At 49.3% G+C, this 11,060-nt stretch overlaps 1 long non-coding RNA gene across 1 annotated transcript; it reads right to left on the bottom strand.

The window, feature by feature from the left end:
* Positions 1-1,560: 1,560 nt before the first annotated feature.
* Positions 1,561-7,656, bottom strand: LOC128628101 (uncharacterized). The gene is made up of 4 exons (XR_008392435.1): positions 7,524-7,656; positions 4,087-4,895; positions 2,806-2,909; positions 1,561-1,746 (listed from the first exon to the last, which is right to left on the bottom strand). It is a non-coding gene; the product is annotated as an uncharacterized LOC128628101 (long non-coding RNA).
* Between the last annotated feature and the right edge of the window lie 3,404 nt (positions 7,657-11,060).

Below are 11,060 nucleotides of genomic sequence, written 5' to 3'. Positions count from 1 at the left end.
AATTCTGGCTTGGGCACGTCTGCATGCGTTTGATGCGGGGCCAGTTCTGAGACCTCACTTCCCCCCTGCGTGTGTGGGGGGGATAAGCATTGGCACCCATTGGGAGCTTGGGAGGCTGTAATAAGTGTAGGTGCAGGTATGAAGCTGGCCAGGGGTTGGAGATGAACAATCTCCATGCATCTTAGAAGTGCATCTATGGCATCATCTCCTGCAACTTAGAAGTCAGAGGCTGATTCCAAGGAGGAGAGAAGGCACCTGGAGGTCAGAGGTTTCCTGCTGCTGATCTATTCGGGAAGCTTTGTACCTCATTCTTGGCCTCTCTTGGGGCTTCACGTGCATGTTACTTAGAGTTCACAGGATCAGTTCATGAAGCAGGTATTACTATTCCCATTCTCCGGATGAAGAAACTGAGACTGGAGGGATGTGAAGCAACAGGTCCAAGTTTAATAATCAAGGTCATGGTAAAGCAAGGACTTGTCCTCAAGCCACTCAACCCCGAACTGCGTTTGGGTTTCACCCGTGTGCAAAGAAACCCAGGGACCATGAGCAGTTACTGCCCCAGGGAGAGACGGGGCACTCTGCAGGGCTGGGTGTTACTGAAACAGAGTGAACTAAGCCCCCTTACTCAACCCCACTAGCATGTCCTGTCCCTTCTGTCTCCCTGCAGGGCCTCTGAGCTCTCCGTTGACATTGTGTCAAGGGGTGGAAGGCCATCCATCTTCAGGGAAAGTTATCTCTCACAGCGGGACATCGCCTCCCTGGCCACTGAAGCCATAGGACCCTGACAGGTGTGACCCATTCTCCACGGGATACTGTCACTGTGCACGGCTGGGCTTCTGTGTAGGAGCGCCTGGAATCCAGAGACGTGGAGACCAGGGAGACACCAGGCAGCCATTTGCGATGAGCAGGACAGGAGCCGGTTCTGTGCAGGTACCTGGATTGGGCGGTCAGAGGGAGACAGAACAGGCTAGCAAACTCGGACTACCTTTTGTGGGCCAGCATCAGCTGTCAGTGCTTTGCGTGTATTAACACAGCTCGTAATGATGCTACGCAGTGAGACTATTATTATCCCACTTTACAAGTGAGAAGTAGAGAGGTAAGTAACTTTGCCCAAGGCCACAGAAAGGAGGAGACTCAGAATGCAAGCCCAGCAGTCTGGCCATAAACCATCACCCCTGCTTCCTCTCCCAGGGGCACCAGGGCTCCTGTTGAGACGAAGACCAGCTGCGTCCAGCCGGTGGAGACCCACACGCACGACCCCACTGTGCAACTGCACTGGGTCCTGTGGACTCGGAAGGGGTCTGAGGCTTACAAAATCTGAAAGGCCACGCCCCAGGACAGGTGGCCTGTGCGCCTTCATTCATTTACTCCATACGTTCACTCAATGAATAAGTGAGCAAATATTCCATTGAGTGCTTCCCATATTCCGAGCCCTGTGCTGCATTTCTGGAAGAATGAGGGGCAGCTCAAGCAAGTCTCCTGCTCACTCATTCTTTGAGTCAGGAATCAGGACAGGGCATCCTAGGGACAGCTTGTCTCTGCCCATGACATCTGGGGCCTCAGCTGGGGCCGATCCAGGGGCTGGGAACATCTGGAGACGTGTCACTCTCATGCTTGGAAGTTGATGCTGGCTGTTGGCTGGGACCACAGCTGGGTTACTGGCCAGACAGTTGACATGGGGCATCTCCATATGGGCTAGTCTGGGCTCCCTCACAATGTGGCGGCTGAGCTCCATACGTGAGCCATCTAGGATAAGAGAAGGAAGCTCATGGCATTTTTTACAAAGTAGCCATGGGGTCATGTAGCGTCAGTTCTTCTACACTATTGGTCAAAGCAGTCACAAAGGTCCACCTGAGTTCAAGTAGACATGGTCCCCACACTCAATGAGAAGAGTGTCAAGGCCACATGATAAGCCTAGCATATAGGAGGCGAGGTTTTGTGGTGGCTAACTTTGGGAAATACAAAATGCAAAAACAATCATAACCAGTTACTCTTCTAACCACCTCACATAAAACAATCTTGTCAGGTACCATTATTATTAGCACTTTATAAATCAGTAAACTAAAGTAGGGGTGTTTCGTGTGTTCGTGATGGAGGGGAATGACCCTTTGGCTGAAGATGGGAAGAGCCAATTGCTTAGCGTTAGAATCCCCTGGGTGCTTGTTGGAAATACTCATTCTCGGGCCCCACTCCAGACCTGCTGCATCGAGACCTCTGGGGATGGGACCTGGCAACTTGTGTTTTCATAGGCTCTCCAGGGGATTCTAATTCTGGTGCATGTTCAAGTTGAAAAGCCCTCCCATCTGTGCAATAAGTGAAGGGCTTTTGGTTGCTGCAGGCAGATTCTAATTCTGGTGCATGTTCAAGTTGAAAAGCCCTCCCATCTGTGTAATAAGTGAAGGGGCTTTTGGTTGCTGCAGGCAGACCAGAGATGGGAGGAAAGGTACCAAGAATGGTTGGAAGAGGGGAGAAGAGAAAAGGGGTTGCAGACAAGAGGCTTGGAGGCCATGGCTGGATGCAAGGGAAAATGGGGAGACGGAGTGACCAAGAATCTTCCCCGGCAGCGTGTGATGGGTACGTGTTTAGAAATAGGCACGTTGGTTACTGGGCTAGAGGGTGCGTCCCATCTCAGGCGACGGCGACTCTCTGTAAAGCCCTGCTATCCTGAAAACCACCTCCTGCTCCTTCCTCCTCTGGGCCTCCCCACTGGCCTGACTCAGGTCCTGAGCAGGTGCCACACTCTCTACCTGGAAAACACTCTTCCGGCCCTTGACCCTCCCCTTGTTCTGGTCAACTCCTACTCACCTTTCTCATTTCGGCCAGGCTTCACTTCTCAGGGGAGCCTTCTGGACCCTGTGGATGTTGTCAGTTCCTCCTCTTAGTCCCACTCATAGCTCTCTGTATGGGTCCTGCAAAACACAGGCTTGGGTCAGAACTCTCCTACTTTGCAAGTAGCAGAAATCTGGGTCCAAGCAGCGCAATCAAAACAGATACTTGGTCAACTCATGGGACAGCCCAGATGCAGAGATGGGGCGACCCACAGGCTTCTGGAGCTCGAAGTGTCTGTTTCTCTCTCTCTCCCTTGGTTGTGCTGCCTTCTATGTGTTGAGCCATTTTTTTCCTCCTGAAAAATGGTTCTTCTCCACGTGGCTGGAGTTGAGTATGTGTGCAGAAAGACAGCTCCATTCATGCTGATATCCTTTCCGTTTCCTTTGCCCATGTAAATTTCCAGGAAGAGACTCCAATTTGCTTTGTTTGGGGTATGCGCCCTACCCTTAACCAATCACTGCAGCCAGAGGAGCATGAATAACTGTGATTGGTCAGCATGGGTCACATGTCCACCTTTGGGACAATGAATGTAAGGATGCCAGATATAATCAGCAGGTTTATAGCAAAACCACATGGCATGGAAAAAGAGCAGGCCCTCAAAGAAAGCAGGGTGCTTTTGACTAAAAAAGGGGAGAAAGCTATTGAAAACAGAAGAGCAGGGGTCCATGTCACCAGCTAGCTTATCTAAAATTATTCGTTCAAGTGTTCATTTGTTTGACCCTTGACTTCCCCACTTGCAATCTCATGGGGTCATTACACAAGAGGGCAGGGAAACCAAGATGTGATGCGGGGAGGCAGAGAGATGCGTCAACTCCTAAAGGCCCAAAGGTGGGCGCCCCAAGCAAGAGAGCCCAGGGAAGTGGTCATGGCTTCTAGCCTAGCCTCAAGACTCCCAGAGCATCACTTCCTCCATATTCCATTTACTCGAAGTGAGTCTCTAAGCCTGGCCCATATTCAAGGAGAGGGATATTAGACTCCATCTTTTGATACCAAGTGTATCAAGGCACTGGGGCTACGTTCTCATATTCTTTCCAAGGCCGGTGGACATTCAGAAGCAGTTGATGCCCCGGAACCAGAGCAGCTGTGTTATCCTCAGGAATTTTTTCCTGCTGTGTGTACTGCGCAGCTCTGACGGCAGAGGGGGAGAACAGAGACAAGAGAGGAGGTCTCTGGAGCTCTTTCTGGCTCCTTCTGAGAGAGGAAATGAAAAGTGAAGCCATTGGCCGCCCCTTCCCACTCCATTACAACTTGCATTACCTGTCACATCCAGCAGCTCTGTGAGGTGATCAAGGTTAGGGTCTCCGCGTCCCAGAGGAGACACAGAAGCCTGGACACAGAACGGAGGCTGTGATGGGGCGTAGTGGATGGAGCCTGCATTCCAAGTCCCCGGCGTTTTCATTGGAGCGGGGGCAGGGGGTTGTCCATCTCCCTATTTCTAACGGTGAGTTTCTCCATCCTGCGAACCTGCGTATCTCTTAGATCATAGCAGGGGAGCAGGTCCCCCCAGTGACGTTTACACCCATCTTAACTGCTCAATAAACCCTCACGAGACTTCCTCGAATCCAGAGAAGTTAAGTCCTGACACTTTAACAGCTCGTTCACGATACACAAACCAGATGGACCCGGGCCTTGAATCCATCCGCAGCATCGGGCAGCAATCACGGCGCAGGCTCTGCTTGCTGGCCGGGCACCGAAGCGCGCTCTTTGTTCTGTCCGCAGACACCCCGGGGCAGGGGCGGAGGGGACCGATTTCCTGTCTTACATCTGTTTATGAATGCGCCACCAAAGAAGAAGGGCTGTTGGTCTTTCCTTCTGGATGTAAAACATGCTTTCAGCTCTTCGTGAACTCAGGTAGGGTTTTAGGAAACCGGCGTTCTCTGCAGAAGTTAACTTGGACGTGAGGTCTCTTCAGTGAAAGATTCAAATGACTTAATTTCCAAGCCTCCCTTTTCTCATCTGTAACATCGGGGGTGGCCTGAAGTTGCAACATCGAGGGCCATCGTGAGCATAACGTGGCTGGCGCATAATAGGTGCTCAGTTTGTGGGGACGCTGGAAGCTGCAAGAACTTGAGGAGGAGAGGGGAGAGAAGGTATAGAAAATAAGTAGCATAGACAGTAGATAGAAAATAGATGGGGGGGGACAAGAATAGCATGGGAAATATAGAATCTAAAGGACTTGAGACACATGGTCATAAACTAAAGGGGGGGTAATGGTGGGGATGGGGGGGTAGGGTGGAGGGGAATGAAAGGGGGAATAGAACAACTGTAACAGCATAATCAATAAAAAAAAAAAAACTTAGCAAGGCCGCGGAGGAACCAGGTGCTGGTCTATTAGCAAGTGCCTAGCTCAGCCCTTCCCAAGGGGACCCTGGGGCACCACTTCCAGACGGTGTTCTGTGAAGGAAAAGTACTTGCAAAACGGAGTCCGTGTGCCCTTCAGTGTGGGAACTGGTGGGGAAGGCAGAAATAAGTGGGCTTTGGCAAGTTCTCTTTTCACTGTAGTTCTTCTTGGGCCTTTAATGTTAATGAACTTGAGGAGGTGTATAGGATGGGGAAGTAGGTAAGCTCCCAGCATATTTGATCACAGAAGACAGATGATAATAAGTAGGTTGGTGAATGGGTAAATAGATGGATGGATGGATAGATAGATAAATGATAGAAAGATAGAGGATGGATGGATGGGTAGGTGGCTGGATGTTTCCCTCCTCAAAGCCTCCTTTGACATGTTCAGGCCGCTAGTCATTTTGCAGAATACAATTTGAGCAGATTTGGTGTAAACGATGCTACATGCTCCCGAAAAGAAGTTGAAGCCCTGTCTGGCGTAGCTCAGTGGAATGAGCCCAGGCCTGCGAACCAAAGGATCGTGGTTCAATTCCCAGTCAGGGCACATGCCTGGGTTGCAGGCCAGATCCCAGCAGGAGATGCACAAGAGGCAACCATACACTGATATTTCTCTCCCTCTCTCCTTCCCTTCCCCTCTAAAGATAAATAAATTAAAAATCTTTTAAAGAAAGAAGTTGAGAGGGCATGATACTCACAGACACTCAAGTAAAGGGAGTCACTCTGCACCAGAGAAGAGACGTCCCTGAAATTTTGGCAGAAGGAAAGGAGGAGAAAATTCCAGGCAATGTGTTATAAGAGCAGTAGGAAACTAATCCATTATATTTGTATGTATGACTATATGGTGAATAGAGCGGTACATCTGGGTGCTGCATTCAAGTTCAGCCTTCACATCTAAACAGCTTTAGACACGTGACCTCACCTCTACGTCTCAGTTTCCTCATCTGAGAAAGGGGTATAACAGCAGCCGCCTCCTTGTGCAGTTCAAAGAATTAAATGAGATTATACAAAAAGGGGCCAAGCTCAGAGCCCAGCATATAGTAAACCCTCAACAATATGCTGCTATTATTAATTTTATTATTACCACATAGCAGGGCCATCAGTAATCATGTTCACTTTTTAAATGCTAAAGATTAGTCTTGATGTGTTTAAGTGGAAATGTAGGTTAGAATATTAATGTGTGTGTAGTAATCCAGTGTATTAATGCAGAGAAAACCATCTCCAGGGGAAAGAGGGCTAAATTTCTCTGGGAGATGAAATTGTGATTTTTTTTCTTTTCAAAATACCGTGGCAATATTTACCATCCTAACTGTTGTGAAGGATACAGTTCAATAGCATCAAATATCCTCTTATCATTTGATCTTTTGACCTATTTTCTTTTTTTTTACAAAGAACACAAATTGCTTTACTTAACATATTACAACAATACACATATTAATACAGTTTTAAAGCAGAAGAAATGAGACAGAAAAATAAAAGGTTGAGTGCCCATATTTGCGTCATGTAAACCGGTCAAAAGGACCATAAGCCATAATCTATTTGAAAAGAAAAAGATTTACAAAGTCGCCTTAAAAAAGCAAAAAGCTGGTAATGGAAGGAGATTTGACTTTGGGTGGTGGGCATACAGGCAATTTACAAAAGATGTATCACAGACTCGTACACACTCGAAACCTACATATGCTATTGACTGTCACCCCAATAAACAAACTCCAGAAATCTTTAAAAGAGATTAAAAGTTAAAAAGATAAAAGCTAGAAATATATAAAAGTTATGACTCATCAGCAAAGCTAGGAAGAGATGCTCAATCATATTAGAAATAAAAGAAATGGATCGGAACAGGATAGCCCATTAACAGACATTTCAGAGTGCTTCTCACCATGGCTGGTGCGGGGTGAATTAGTGTGTACACCCTCACCAACACTGGGAATAAGAACTTTGCACCTTTTCAGAGAGCAGTCACATTCCAACATCTGACGTTCACTTTGCACAACAACAGTTCTACTTCTAGAAATCTGTCCCGGAGAAATGCCCTTGACACAGACCAAGGGACATAGCTACCGTGTTACAGCAGCCTGTTGGCGTGGACAGACTTTGGACCACAACCACAAAGGAAATCAGCGGAGGCTCGCTGGAAGGAGTAACAGCCTCTCCGCAGCGTGGCAGATGAAGCGACTGCCCCAAAATACGAGAATGAAACACAAGGACACGGGCAGCGCCTACGACGTGAACCAGGGAAACACGCAAACATCAGAACAGTGAGTGGGGTGAGTGCCCGGCTACGGCGGGAAATAACCATCGTACACGGACTACTGTGTGTGTGTGAAGGCGCATCCGAAAAGCCAGCTGCGGTTTACCTTGAGGAGTGGCAGTTGTTATGTGCAGATACAGGAGTCGGGGCTTCTCGGCGCAGTGAGGGGGGAGTTTTCACTTCCATTTCATTTCTCATCTGGATTATTCAGATTTGAATTTTTTTTTACAACGAGTACAGTAATTCTATGGTAGAAAAAAAAATAAAAACATGAAACCTGCTGTCACGGAGGAGTGCGGTCCTCAGTGAGCGTTCTCAGATGACCCTGGAGGAGATGCAGCTGAGGCACGGTCTCCCCAAAGGGGTCAAGGATCCCTGCAGACAGTCTGGGCCGGGCTTGCAGACCGATAACCATCCATCTTGGTCTCCAAGTCAGGAAGTCCCTTCCACCACCTCTCTCAATAACTCACTCCCGGGGCTTAATAACCTTTCCTTGCAGGAAGTCCTTCCTCTCATCACAGCTAAGTCCTTCCTGCTGCCTTGTCAGCCCTAATGGATGGGTCTCCTTTCCCTCCCCGTCTGTTGGGAGTCAAGGGCCAAGAGTGAGGAACAGGACAGGGACCGCATCAATCTGGGGCAGTTTGTTACCTCTGCCCCAAGCAGCGGCAGTGCCCTTAGGCCCTTGGCTCAGCAGTGACCGTGACCATCGATTATAGCCGGAGACTGCCGAGGCTTCTCTGTGCAGCCCAGGGGTCCCCAAGGACCCCCGTCTGCCCACTGGATGCTGCGCTCTGTGTAAACTCTGCCTCCCTGGCCTCTTTCCCGTCATACATCATGTGCCCTGATGCTCAATCAGGCCAAGATTTACGGAATTCATATCCTCTCAAGTTGGAGGAAAATGGAAAACTCAAGATTTACTATCCCCCAAGGAAAAGCTAGGAGACGTGGACCCCGGAGCTGGAGGAGGCCATGGAGGTGAGTCACACCACATGTAGGTCGTCACAGCCTCATCGAGGTGGGGTCCGGGGCTCTGCCACCCCCGACTTCCACTACACAAGGGGCTCTGCAAGCCCCTTTCTTCCAGAGCCTTCCCTCCTCTCACTACACAGTGGGGTGCAGGACCACGGACTACAGAGGACACAAGACCCATGAGACAGAGCTCCTGGTGTCCACAAGTTCAGGTTCCCGGAGAGGGGTCTGCAGGTACCCCTGTCACTGCAATGGAGAGCTGTGCAGACCTGGCCCAGCATGGTGATGGAACACGCATCTTTGGAACTCAGTAGAGTCCTCCCTTCCTCTGTGGCTTGCCGGTAGAGCTACTTAGGAAAATGACTTTAACATTACCAGGTCTTAGTTTTCTCATCGGTAAACAGGGCTTGCTCACTGCACTTTCTCGGTAGGAATTACATGTGTAGTTAGGGAGACGAGCATGTGAAGGGCCAGGCTGCCCATCTGGTGCACAGCGCTGGGACTCACCAGCTGTGTGACCTCAAGACAGGCCACTTAACTTCTCTGTGCCTCAGTTGTCACATCTGGGAAATGGAAATGACCATAGGACCAGCACCCACGTCACAGGGCTAACAGGAGTTTCTACATGTGAGGTGTTCAAAACAGCGTCTGGACCATAATGAGTATCACGTGGGTTTGCAGTGGGTGTTAATGCAGTGACCGCGCATGGAAGGGAAACTGGCAAGTGAGGAGTGGCATCAGGAACTCTGGTGACATCAGACAAGGGGTCAGATCAGCATGGCTGGGTGGGTTAGTGGCTCGGGTTTAGCTAGCGATGGGTGGTGTACGCAGGCCTGAAAACCCATCGCAACTCAGGAACACGTGTACTTTGCTGTGAATACATTATACCTCCACAAAAAAAAACAACAAAAACATGATAATAACTTTTAAACAGAAACAAGAGAGCAGGCTCTATAGTCATACTGCTTGGGTGTGTGCTTCAGACCCACAACCGCAGCCACGCTCCACACCTCAGTTGCCTCTCTTTCTGAGCCTGCGGAATAGAAATGAAGTTAGTGTCTACCTCACAGTCGGTGTTTGATGGGATAAAACACAGAGATGATACATCTGAAAACAACCACACACTCCATACTCTCATCATTCCACTGTCAAAACCAATGGTTTGAAGTTGGTGTCTTAAGTTTAAAACGAACTCTGTCTCTTCCTGGTGGTGTGGCCTTGGGACATTCCCAGCTCCTCAGCCACATATTTCTCATTATTGCATTTTCACATGCAATAATAAGTCCTACTTTGCAGAATGATTGCAAGGACTGGAGAGAAGTATGTAAAATTGCATTGCTGGGTGCCCAGCCCATGGTAATTGATCATCGTTATCATCGCCATTACCTTCTAAACAATATCCATCATCATCCTTGTCCTCATTGCCACCATCCTCCACAACAACATCAACATCCAACACCACCATCATTGCCATTGGTCAGGAGGGAGCTGGTCCAGGCTCATGGAACCTCACCAGGATGGTCCCAGGTAGACAGAAGGGAGGAGCCGAGGAGGGAAAACCGAAAGAAACACGTGACTGGAACAGCCCTAGAAATAGGCTGAGATGGGCCTCATGTCCGTTCTCCTATGGAGGGGTCCCCGAGGCCATTTGCCCACTCAGCAGAAGAGCTGCCTTCCCCACCCTGAGAGCCGTCAGGAGTCCCAGACGCCTCTGCCGAGCTCCTTCATCGTACGCACCTCCTGGACCAGGCCCAGCTGAAGTCTCAAGGCGCCACCATAAAGTCCGAGGAAATCAGGCCTGCACGGTCATTATAAGACCATGATAACAACTGATACTAGTACCCAGTGCTAAGAACTGTGCTCGGTAAACAGTAGGTGGTCAGTAAGCACTTGTTGAATAAATAAATGGTTTGGGCTTTCATTTATTGAATACTGATTATGTGTCGGACAATATGAGAAGCATCTTATATATGATCTTAAGTAAACCACCCAGCCACCCCATGAGTAGCTTTCTGTCACTGTCCCCACTTTATAAATCAGGAAATTAGATCTCGGCAAGGTGAAGTCCTATGCCCATGGTCACATAGCTGGAGACTGGCCAAGCCAGCCTTCAACCCAAATTCGCACTGATTTCCAAGCTGGGGGCCTTCCAGTTTGCATCAAGGCCACTCAAGTGACTCTGGGCTTTGTGAGTTCACGGGCTGTCCACCCCCACCCACCAACCCAGCACTCACCCAAGGGTCTCGACCTGACCAGACATACGGGGGACTTTCAGGAACTGCCCATTGAACGAACGAACAAATGTCACAGACCATCTGCTGACGTCTCCCTGGGAACATACATCTTTTTCAACGTTCTAACAAGTTGAAGCGTCTTTCCTCCTGGCTCCCTTGGGCCTCTTAAAATTTCAGGAGGATGCAGCAGCCCTCAAGCTCGCCTCTGTCCCAGAGCCAACCATCAGTGGGAGATTAACATCCGTGAGTTACAGAACACTGCGATTGTTTTTCCTACTCGCCCGAGAGCCCCAGCGTCCACCAGGTTTTCTTCCTGTGACCCCAGACAGAGTCATTTCCTGTCACCATCTCCATCTTTGCACCTGCCCTGTCTCCTCGGGGTTACGCGAGGCCAAAATGGGAACGTGGATTCGAAGAGTAAAGCTAGTGTCAGAAGACCG

The sequence above is a fragment of the Artibeus jamaicensis genome, unplaced genomic scaffold (genome assembly GCF_021234435.1).
Source record: "Artibeus jamaicensis isolate MK-2021 breed Jamaican fruit bat unplaced genomic scaffold, CSHL_Jam_final contig_525, whole genome shotgun sequence".
NCBI classification, from domain to species: domain Eukaryota; kingdom Metazoa; phylum Chordata; class Mammalia; order Chiroptera; family Phyllostomidae; genus Artibeus; species Artibeus jamaicensis.
Note: the sequence above shows the minus strand (reverse complement) of the source record. Positions and strands in the feature narration are given on the sequence as shown.